We start from the raw sequence: 9927 nt of genomic DNA, 5'->3' as shown, positions 1-9927 counted from the left end.
AGATCTCAGCCTGGGTGTTTATTGTCTTATGTAGTCTGGAAGATGAGTGAATGGTGGGGTGGGTGCAGTTTTCTCTGTGGTGGGGTTGGGTGGACTGTCCCGGGCTCTGTGGGGCCGGGCGGCGCTGCTGCACTGGGCCCGGTCTGGATGGGCCTGGGCCCCCTTTCCCTGGCGGGTCGCGGAGTATGGGGGTGCCTACTGGGGTCAGCGGGGGAGCTGGCCCCAGGGAGGGGTCACTTGCCCCTCCCTTCCTTCCCTCCCCATCTCCAGCTGCCTCCCTCTTCCCGCTCCACCACAACCACCCACACATGCAGGGCCTTGGAGTAGGGGTATGTCACCAGGGTGCAGAGGAGGCTACCCCCCCCCCCCCCCCCCCCTCTGTCCCCTTCTGGCTGCCTCTGCCTCAATTTTATCCCACAACTTAGACATTCACATTACTCACACTCTCATTACACATACATATAGGATCTTGGGGGTGGGCACGATACACGGAGTCCAAAGTACCATCAGGGTGTATACCTCACCCCTGGCATCGTTGCCCACCTCTCAATTTTAAATACACGTAGACATTGAGGGCTAGCAGGAGGGACCATGCGCTTACCTGCTGCTCTCTGGCAGGTAGCTCCAAGCCCTCCTGGGTTTTAAATGCACCTTAGAACACACATGCATCAACATTACAATGAGCGGGTGGAGGGAGGTTTGGAGTCTTCTCTCACCCCCGTTCTCTGCGACCTGCTGGAGCAGGGGGGCTAGGACTAGGAGGAGGAGTTGGCCGTCCGACTGCGGTCTGGAGTGTGGAGCCTTCCTGCTGCTGCGGAGTCGGGGCGGTCTGCCTCCCCCCACCGCAGGGAAAAGGGAAACACCACCTGGGTCTGGGTGCAGTTCCCCCCTCCAGGGGCGGGGGCACCTAGACCCGGTTTGTAGAGTACGCTTGGGGAGTGTGATCGTGTGTACAACGTCTCTTTATGTCTGTCTCCACGTTGGTTGAGTGTGGAGTAAGTGCATATGAGAGCATGAGGGTGGGAATGGATGTTTGTATCTGTGTGTGCCTGTATGTCTGTGTCTATATGTCAGGTTGGGTGTCAGGCGCCACCTCTCTGGGGACATCTCAGGCCCTCCAAGGTTTGGAGGCCTATCTCCCCCTACCACCACTTCCCCTGCCAGTGGCGGACCCCCTCAGACATCGGTGCGTTGGTGGTTCTTTGTGTCCAGGGATGGGCGTCCAGGTACACACCGGCTCACTCCTTGGCGGCCGCTTATCGGGGCCTGGAGCCTGGGGCTCGCTCGGGCCACTTCGGAGGTGGGGTGCCCCCGGCCTCTCGGCCTGGGGCTCGGTCACTCAGGCGCAGCTGGCTGCCGGCGGAGCTCACGGGCGCGTCACTGCAACTCCCCCTGGCTTCTGCTCCGCGGCTGCTGAGTGAGCCCTCATCTGGGACTCTCCTCAGCTCTTTCCGGGACAGTGGCGCAGCTGCCCCTCTGTTGGTCTTCCTTGGTCTCTTGTGTTCTGGGGGCCTCTGGATGTCTGGAGTTTTGATCTCCTCCACACCTGCTTCACGCCCTGGAGGACGGGGCTGTGGCCCCCCCACACCCTCTAGCAGATTATTACATGAAGGAACCTTTTAAAAAAACAAAAAACAAGCGCGTCCATGCTCACAGGTGTACACACGGGTGATCACACCCACAAACTACACCCTTTTTGGCTCCTACCTCAAAGCACACTGTGTTCTGTCGATCTTATGTGCTGCACAATAATGTTTAACATTTAGTATTTACTGTCATATTCCCATATATCATTGTGATGTTGTTTATTCTATTACTCTTGTTCTCTTCTGCTTGCTTTCTTTTTTCTTTCTCAGCAGCTTATCCAGGTGATTGATATATGCATTTTTTTTCTCTCTGCCCGTTCTGTTGGTTTTTGTCTTTTGCCCTTCTCCCCCGTCCCTCTTCTCAGCTGTTTCTCTTTCCCTCTTTCTTTCTCCCCTTCTTTCCCCCAGTCAAGTCTGTCCCGTATTCAGTAAGTGAAAATAAAATAAACAATAAAAGGTGAATCAAATGGACCATTACGGCAAAGCTGGGATGGTCAGTTTGGTAAAGTAAATCCGTTGGGCATCTTTCTTTGCCTTTAGACAACAATTCTGATGGCAAAAGAGCCAAACGGGACAGGATTTGTTGGGTCACGGAAGAGAAAGTGGACAGTGCAAAGTAAAAAGCATCAGAAATTAAGAAAAAGAATGGACTAAAATAAGATAAAAAGAATAACATGCAACACAAAAAAATAATAAAATACATGCTTTGTTAGAAAAATTACATCCATCAAGTAAGTGCCTGTTGTGGAAAGAGACAACCCAACCAGCCGCGGCAAATGGCTGCCCCTCCTGAGCCTCAAATTCAAATTCAAATTCAAATTCAAATTTTATTTGTCACGTACACAGTCATACACAGTACGATATGTAGTGAAATGCTTGGACAACTGCTCGTGACCTAAAGAAAACAAAAAAGGAAAAGGCTATGAATAAGATAGGAAATAAATATGAAAAATTAAAAAGGGTAAATTTAACTAGGAAGGAATAAAATATAAATTAAGGTTAAAAATGAAATAACTGTACAACACAAATTAGAATGAAGGGTAAATTTAACTGGGAAGAATAAGATATATAAATTAAAGTTGAAAATAAAATAACTGTACAACAAAATACACAATACACAATATAGAACTATATAAGAATGTATGAAGAAATCTAAATATAAATAAATATATACACAATAACAGCAGCTGTACAAGTATTAACCGGAAATGAAGAATATAGTGACCAGTGTTGTGCAAAAACAAAGTCCAGAAAGTCCAGTGTGTGTAAGAACTGTATGTGTGGGTCAGTACTGTGTGGTGGTGTGATTGAGAGACCGTATCGCCTGCGGGAAGAAGCTCCTCCTCAGTCTCTCTGTGTTGGTCTTCAGGGAGCGGAATCGCTTTCCTGACCTCAACAGAGAGAACAGTCTGTTGTTGGGATGGCTGAGGTCCTTCACGATCTTCCTGGCCTTGGTCCAGCACCGCCTGCTGTAGATTGAGTGCAGGTCAGGGAGCTCGGAGGGGATGGTGCGCTCAGCTGACCGCACAACCCTCTGTAGAGCTCGTCTGTCCTGCATGGTGCTGTTCCCGAACCAGGTTAAGATGTTTCCCGCCAGGATGCTCTCTATGGTGCACGAGTAAAAGTTCCTGAGCACCTTGGAGGGCAGTTGGAAGTCTCTCAAGCGTCTGAGGTGGTAGAGACGCTGTCGGGCCTTTTTCACCACGGTGTTGATGTGACAGGACCATGACAGGTCCTGCGTGATGTGAACTCCGAGGTATTTGAAGCTGTCCACTCTCTCCACTGGGCACTCGTTGATGACGGGGGTCTGGTAGTTCCTCTCCTGCTTAGTGCTGAAGTCCACTATCAGCTCCTTTGTCTTACTGACGTTTAGAAGGAGGTTGTTCCTCTGGCACCAGTTCTCCAGATTCCTAATCTCCTTCAGGTAGGCCGTCTCGTTGTTATCAGAGATCAGGCCCACCACGACGGTGTCGTCAGCAAACTTGATGATGGTGGTGGAGCTGGTAGTGGCCACACAGTCATATGTGTACAAAGAGTACAGCAGGGGGCTCAGAACACACCCCTGGGGGGCTCCAGTGCTGAGAGTGGTGGAGGCTGAGACATGTCCGCCCATCCTTACTGCCTGTGGTCTGCCAGTTAGGAAGTTGGAGATCCACTGACACATAGATGAGCTGAGTCCCAGATGCTCCAGCTTGGTGGTGAGTGTGGAGGGAATTATGGTGTTAAATGCAGAGCTGTAGTCTATGAAGAGCATTTTAACATAATTCCCCCTTCTAGTGTCCAAGTGAGTGAGTGATGTGTGGAGGAGATGAGAGATGGCATCGTCTGTGGAACGATTTGGACGGTAAGCGAACTGTAGTGGGTCCAGTGTGTCTGGTAGTGGTATGCGCAGTCTCTTAGGATACGACCTGGGATGCCGTCTGGTCCTGCTGCTTTCCTGGTGTTCACTCTCTTGAAGGCTCTCCTTACTTCATGCTCGGAGATGACGAGCACGTTTCCGGTGCTGGCAGTATCTTTCTGTCTGCAGCCGTTAGCGCCGCTAACACTAGCATTGTTGGAGACCTTAGCTGCAGCCTCGAAACGAGCATAGAAAGTGTTCAGCTCGTCTGCCAGAGTCACGGCCGCGTTCGTCATACCGGTTGTTGGTGCTTTATAGTCCGTTATTGTCCTTAGTCCCCGCCTGTGGCGGGGACTAAGCCACAGCCTGGTTTTGCTGGAGGTTTCTCTCCGTTAAAAGAGAGTTTTTCCTCCCCACTGTCGCCTAGTGCTTGCTCAGAGGGGGTCACCTGATTGTTAGGGTTCTCTCTCTGACATCTTTACCATCAGCTGGTGTGGGTGTGGGTGTGGGTCCCAATCAGCCAGAGTTTCGGGTGAGTTCATTGTGAAACCTGGCCCTACCTTATCATGCGAATTCCTGAGGTCAGATGGCCCAGGATGGGCGTTAAGGCGTCTGGGAAGGGATCTCAAAACTGGATTATAGATGGCAGAGAGTTGGTGTCGTAAACCCCGGCCTCTGTTCAAAGATGGTCGCTCACTCATCTATGTCCACTGTGAGCGACCATCTGATTGGGACCCACACCCAGTTTCACACCTTGGCTCAGGCGATTAGAGGATCATCAGGGGGTCCTTTTGTCCCTCTGTGGGGGGTTACTCCCACTAGGGTTATATCTGGGACTCTCCACCATTTGACCTTAGAACTGAAGAAGCTTCTCGGATGAGAGGTGAAACGTCTTCAAGCAACTTAAAGAAGTCCAGACGCTTTTCTTTGCAAGCTCCTTTGACTACGATGACCTGGATGACTGAGAACCTTCACAGACATCAGGCCAATTCCTTTCCCCTACTCTTTCATTTGACAATTCTTAATCGGTAACCTGTCCTGTCCGGCCATCACCAGTGTGTGGATGGGTGGATGACTGGATATGTAAAGCGCTATATAAATACAGGCCATTTACCATTTACTAGAGTAATTTAAGATAACCACTGTTCGGATATCAACAGTAGTCAGTTTAATGCTATCTTAAATTTCTTAGACGTAAATGTAATTGCGACTCACTGGTACCACCATAAAGTAAGTATAGTCCATAATAGGAAATGATGTCATTCCTAAAGAGGAAGTTAGTGAATTCAGGAGAAGGCTCATGCCCCTTACACTGCTTTTGTGTGTGTGTGTGTGTGTGTGTGTGTGTGTGTGTGTGTGTGTGTGTGTGTGTGTGTGTGTGTATTGTGTTGCTTACATTGTTGAGATTTACATTGCTGTGCTTGAGAGTCACCATCTACTGGAACCAAATTCCTTGTATGTGTATGCGCATATACATGGCCAATAAACGCGATTCTGATGAGCTTGCTCATGGATCCCAAACCACGAGACTGATAGAACTTAATTTGTCATTTAGCCTATTGTTTGCTGGGCTTTTCAGACTTCTTCAGAATAGTTTGAATTATAAGGACGTCCCTCATTTTTTTTCTTTTATGTTGCAACTTAATATTTTAATTTATTCTTTGCATTTCTTTAAACTCTTATATGGTGCAAAGGTTTCAGTAATGGTCTTATAATTTCCCCATATTTTGCAGAACAGATGCCAGGTTTTTCTTTTTTTAAGTGCTCTGCGGGCTCTATGAAGGTGTTTCAAAGCTGTACTTTAGACATTGACTTCTTTTAAAATTATTTTTGGTCCTGTCTAGTGATGGCCCGTTTCGATGCGTGTGTCAAAAAAAAAAAAAAAAACAACAACACACTGCTTCAAAAGCACTGTGTTGAGGCTTGATCCGTTTGGCCAGAGTCACGGGTGGCTGTAAGAAAATTTGCCTATGTCGCGGGGTCCTCTCCTAAGCTTCTCCCGAACAAATCCAGGCGTAGTCAGAAAGCATTCAGTGAGGATAATTTATTCTGCCGGCCTCCCAGGTGCACAAAAAGTTATTTACAAAGAAAATAGAACTGACTTAAGTCATCACAAACAAACATCTATATACAAAACACAGTCTGCATGTTACCCTCTCGGTAACAGCTCTCTGGAGAGAAGAACACAGGTAGGCCCTGACCGCCTTCTCTTATACCCCATAGCCCCTCCCACTAGGCGTAATGGTCATCTCTTTATTATTTCTTTTATCAAACAATCTTTCCCCCTCAGCTTATTTCCTGCTGTATTCATACAATACATATATGTATATACAGACATTTATTTCCAGGCAGCCTACAGTGTTTCACAATAACACAAAACAAACCAAAAAATAATGCAGTTCACGTGACCCTCCAAGCGCGCGCGAACCCATTATTTAAACCCCGGAACACTATGCCATCGGCTTGCATAACCCCGCATAATCGGCGATCACAGCGCGTCTCTGCGACCGGCTTTATTAAAAGGTAAGTGGGAAAATATGTTGGCCACCCTCTGCGCTGCTCACCATATACCCCTCACCCCTTTTGTTTATCTGCCCGGTCGACGAAAAGACGCGCGGCCACGGTGATTGTAGAAACTAATGGTGGTGCGTGTATGCGCCCAGATCGGCTGTCTGCGGCTCGGGACGGTGTAACTCCGTCACAGCCTAATATAGTATTACGGTATTTATAAACATAGCTGTCCAGTGATAAATTGCATAAATACATGGAGACAGGACCTCAGAGCAGAAGCATACTCAATAATGCGTTGTACAGCATTATATGTATATAATGTGTATTTTTCACTTATTGTATTTAACAACATCAAAAAGTCACAAGTAAAGAAAGACCAAACCGTTGTGCATGTTTAAACAAGGAAAGTTTATTGATCTAAATTATTTATTAAACAAATGAACAACAATTTTTTCACCCCCCCCAACCCTTTTTCAATACAAGCCTCAGTGCTTCAGAATGCTTCATTTGGCCATCACTAGTCCTGTCCTCGAACATTGTTTGAAGCTAAATTACAGTGTATTCCATCAGTGTCACTCAAGTTTTCAAAAAAGTTCATGAGTGAACAGACATGTTCTGTCAGATCTCTACATCAAATAGAAATTACTTCTACATATTTTTAAGTTACACTGTGTTATAAATTCAACATGATGTCACAGAGTTTGTAGATGTATTAACAACGGTTTTAGTAACATACTATGGATTACATACTTTTAAAAACTGGATTTAAACAGTAATATAAAAATAAAAAATATATTTTGTTATTAATTTGATTAAAAGAAAATAAAAAGTCACTAGACTGTTGTTTCTGTAATTTGAGGTCATCACATTTTTCATTTTACAATTTTTATATGTTATAAGCACACAAGAGCAGCTGTTTTATTTCACTTGTTTAATTTTGTCCTGTGAGATGATGTACTTTTTAGATGTACTTTTTGTAGCTATCATCTCTCATTGACCACCAAAAGAGACTTCCTGTGACAGTATTCATATTTGTGAAAAGTTCTGTGTGAAACTGGTGGTTTAAATAAAATATTCAATTAATTTAGATTTTTTATTCAATGTAATATATATATATATATATATATATATATATATATATATATATATATATATATATATATATATATATATATATATATATATATACATTAAAAAATATAATGGCCAATTTGAATGAGTCCAGCGCGATTTTACTCACTATATGGTTGAAAATAACATTTGTTTTTGGAGGTTATTTAAACATTTTATGATATATTGTGTGATATATTGTGTATCGTGATATAACAGAAAAATATAATATTAGATTTTTCTCATATCGCCCAGCCCTACTCTAATGTGCATGTTGTCCCATCCTGGTACTTGAGGTTAAATACGCAGCCAGGCAGACTTCACTGTGCATTTGGAAGTTTATCATGGAAAATTTTTATGATTTAAGAAACAAAACAAAAAAAGAGAAGAGGTTTTTAGAACAGGGACTTATACCTATTTATCCATCCTCCTCAGATCATCCAGTGCAGGGTCACAGGGGGCTGGGGCCTAACCTAACTGCCATGGGGCGAGAGGCAGGGTACACTCTGGAGAGGTCGCCAGTCGGTTCCAGGACAAACACAGAGACAGACAGCCATTCACACTAACGTCCAGCAACATCTGTGCACTCAAATGCATTCCAATAAAAAGCTGGAGAACTTCTCTCATTTTATGTAAATGGAAATACCATCAGCGATGTTCTAAGATGACCAAAACATCAATTAATTACATTGTACAAGAGGGTTTACTGTGTTCTGCTAGCTCAAAAGTGTTTACAGTGTATCTTGGTGTATACTTCCCAAATACAATGAGTGTCAGACTCCCAGGAAGTGTGCGTGTTGTTTTAAGATGGTTCACCTCTGTAAAATCGAGTAGACATCCACCTGCCAAAACCCCCCATTGTTAGTGTTCTCTCAGATCATCATTTCTCCATACAACCTAAAACTTGTACAACTTGTGGCCTTCACATACTGACTTACATCTTGGAAGGATCAAAAGTCCAACTCCATTCACTCTGAAATATGCCAGGAGGAACTGTCTCACCAAGGATTTAAGTTCTTCTTCTTCACCATGGATTTGATCTTGAAGAAGTCAGAACAGACTCTGTACTTCTTCCTACAAAGTTAAAACTAAAGACTACAAAAATAAAGGACTAAACTCATCTAAAAGTGCTGCTTTTATTTATTTATTTATTTTTAAAGGGTTAAAGTATTTACTTACCAAAGGCCACTTTATTACTTCATTTTTCCTCTTGACAAAATGATTGAGGCAAACATCTGGTTGTAAGTAAATAGCTGGCTTAACTTACGTGTTCATTCATAATTTAGATTCCAAGATTGTAAGAGTGCAATATCACCCGTTGATTCAGCTAAGTTGCACCAACAATAAGTCCTATAGGGAAGTTGTTGACTCAACTTGAATTTATGTGTTATTGTTACCGATCTTCAGAGATATTAAGAACACAGTGTTAATTGTTATCACAACCAGTTCCAGTTATAAATCGTTAGGTGAGGAATAATAATAATACAAAGGCAGAATTTCATCATTCATTTAAATTAATGTTTTTGCAGTGCAGATTACCACAATTCAGCGGCAAGCCTGAACTAGGACTGAACACTTCAATTTTGAGGGAAGAACTTAGCCATGAATTGTTTTTGATTATTCTTCTCTTTTCTTAGTGTGTGATTACAAGAGCTGTTTTGTGGAGTCCAAAAGCTGCCAGGAGATTCAAAATAGACATGTACACAGACTTACCTGATGGATCAATAATCTAAAAAGGATCTGTATAGTTTTAATTGAATTATGGATCATACTAGTATGTCCAGGTTTGATTCACCAACATTTATCAGATTAACAAGAACCACAGCATTTCTGGAATAAATTCAATTCTGCCATCATCTCATACAAACTATATTTGTATGCATTGCTATTCTTTTGTGCAAATAAATATAAAATATCTAAACATAACCCCACTTATTACCTCATGAAAAATTTCATAGCAAGTCTCACAACGCCTAATGGCCAGCATCCTCCGAAACATTGTGTCATCCTTCCCAAACCTGTCCGTAAAACCATTAGTTCCTCAGAGGGTTTAAAGTGGTGTTGTTTTGGTGCTTGACCTATTTTGGACAACCATGAGAGAGGTCTGTGTTTCTGTTTTTAAATAGTCCAGAGGAGGAAAAGGGAAAAAGAAAAAGGCTGTAGAAGAAGTGCAAACAACTAGTTGAAGAAATGAAGCATCTCTGTTGATAATTTCCTCTTTGTCCTTTGCAGACAAAGCCAAATGTGTAATGTATAAATATTTAATTAATCTCAAAGTTTAACAAGTTAGAATAACTATACCACTCAAATGCATATTCTTTAAATAACATCCAAACCTGGACATATTTTGCTGAATGGAAGTCTCAGAAGATGCTTGTGTAG

Source organism: Aulonocara stuartgranti (genome assembly GCF_965226115.1).
Source record: "Aulonocara stuartgranti genome assembly, chromosome: 17".
NCBI lineage: Eukaryota > Metazoa > Chordata > Actinopteri > Cichliformes > Cichlidae > Aulonocara > Aulonocara stuartgranti.
This window is presented reverse-complemented; position numbering follows the sequence as displayed.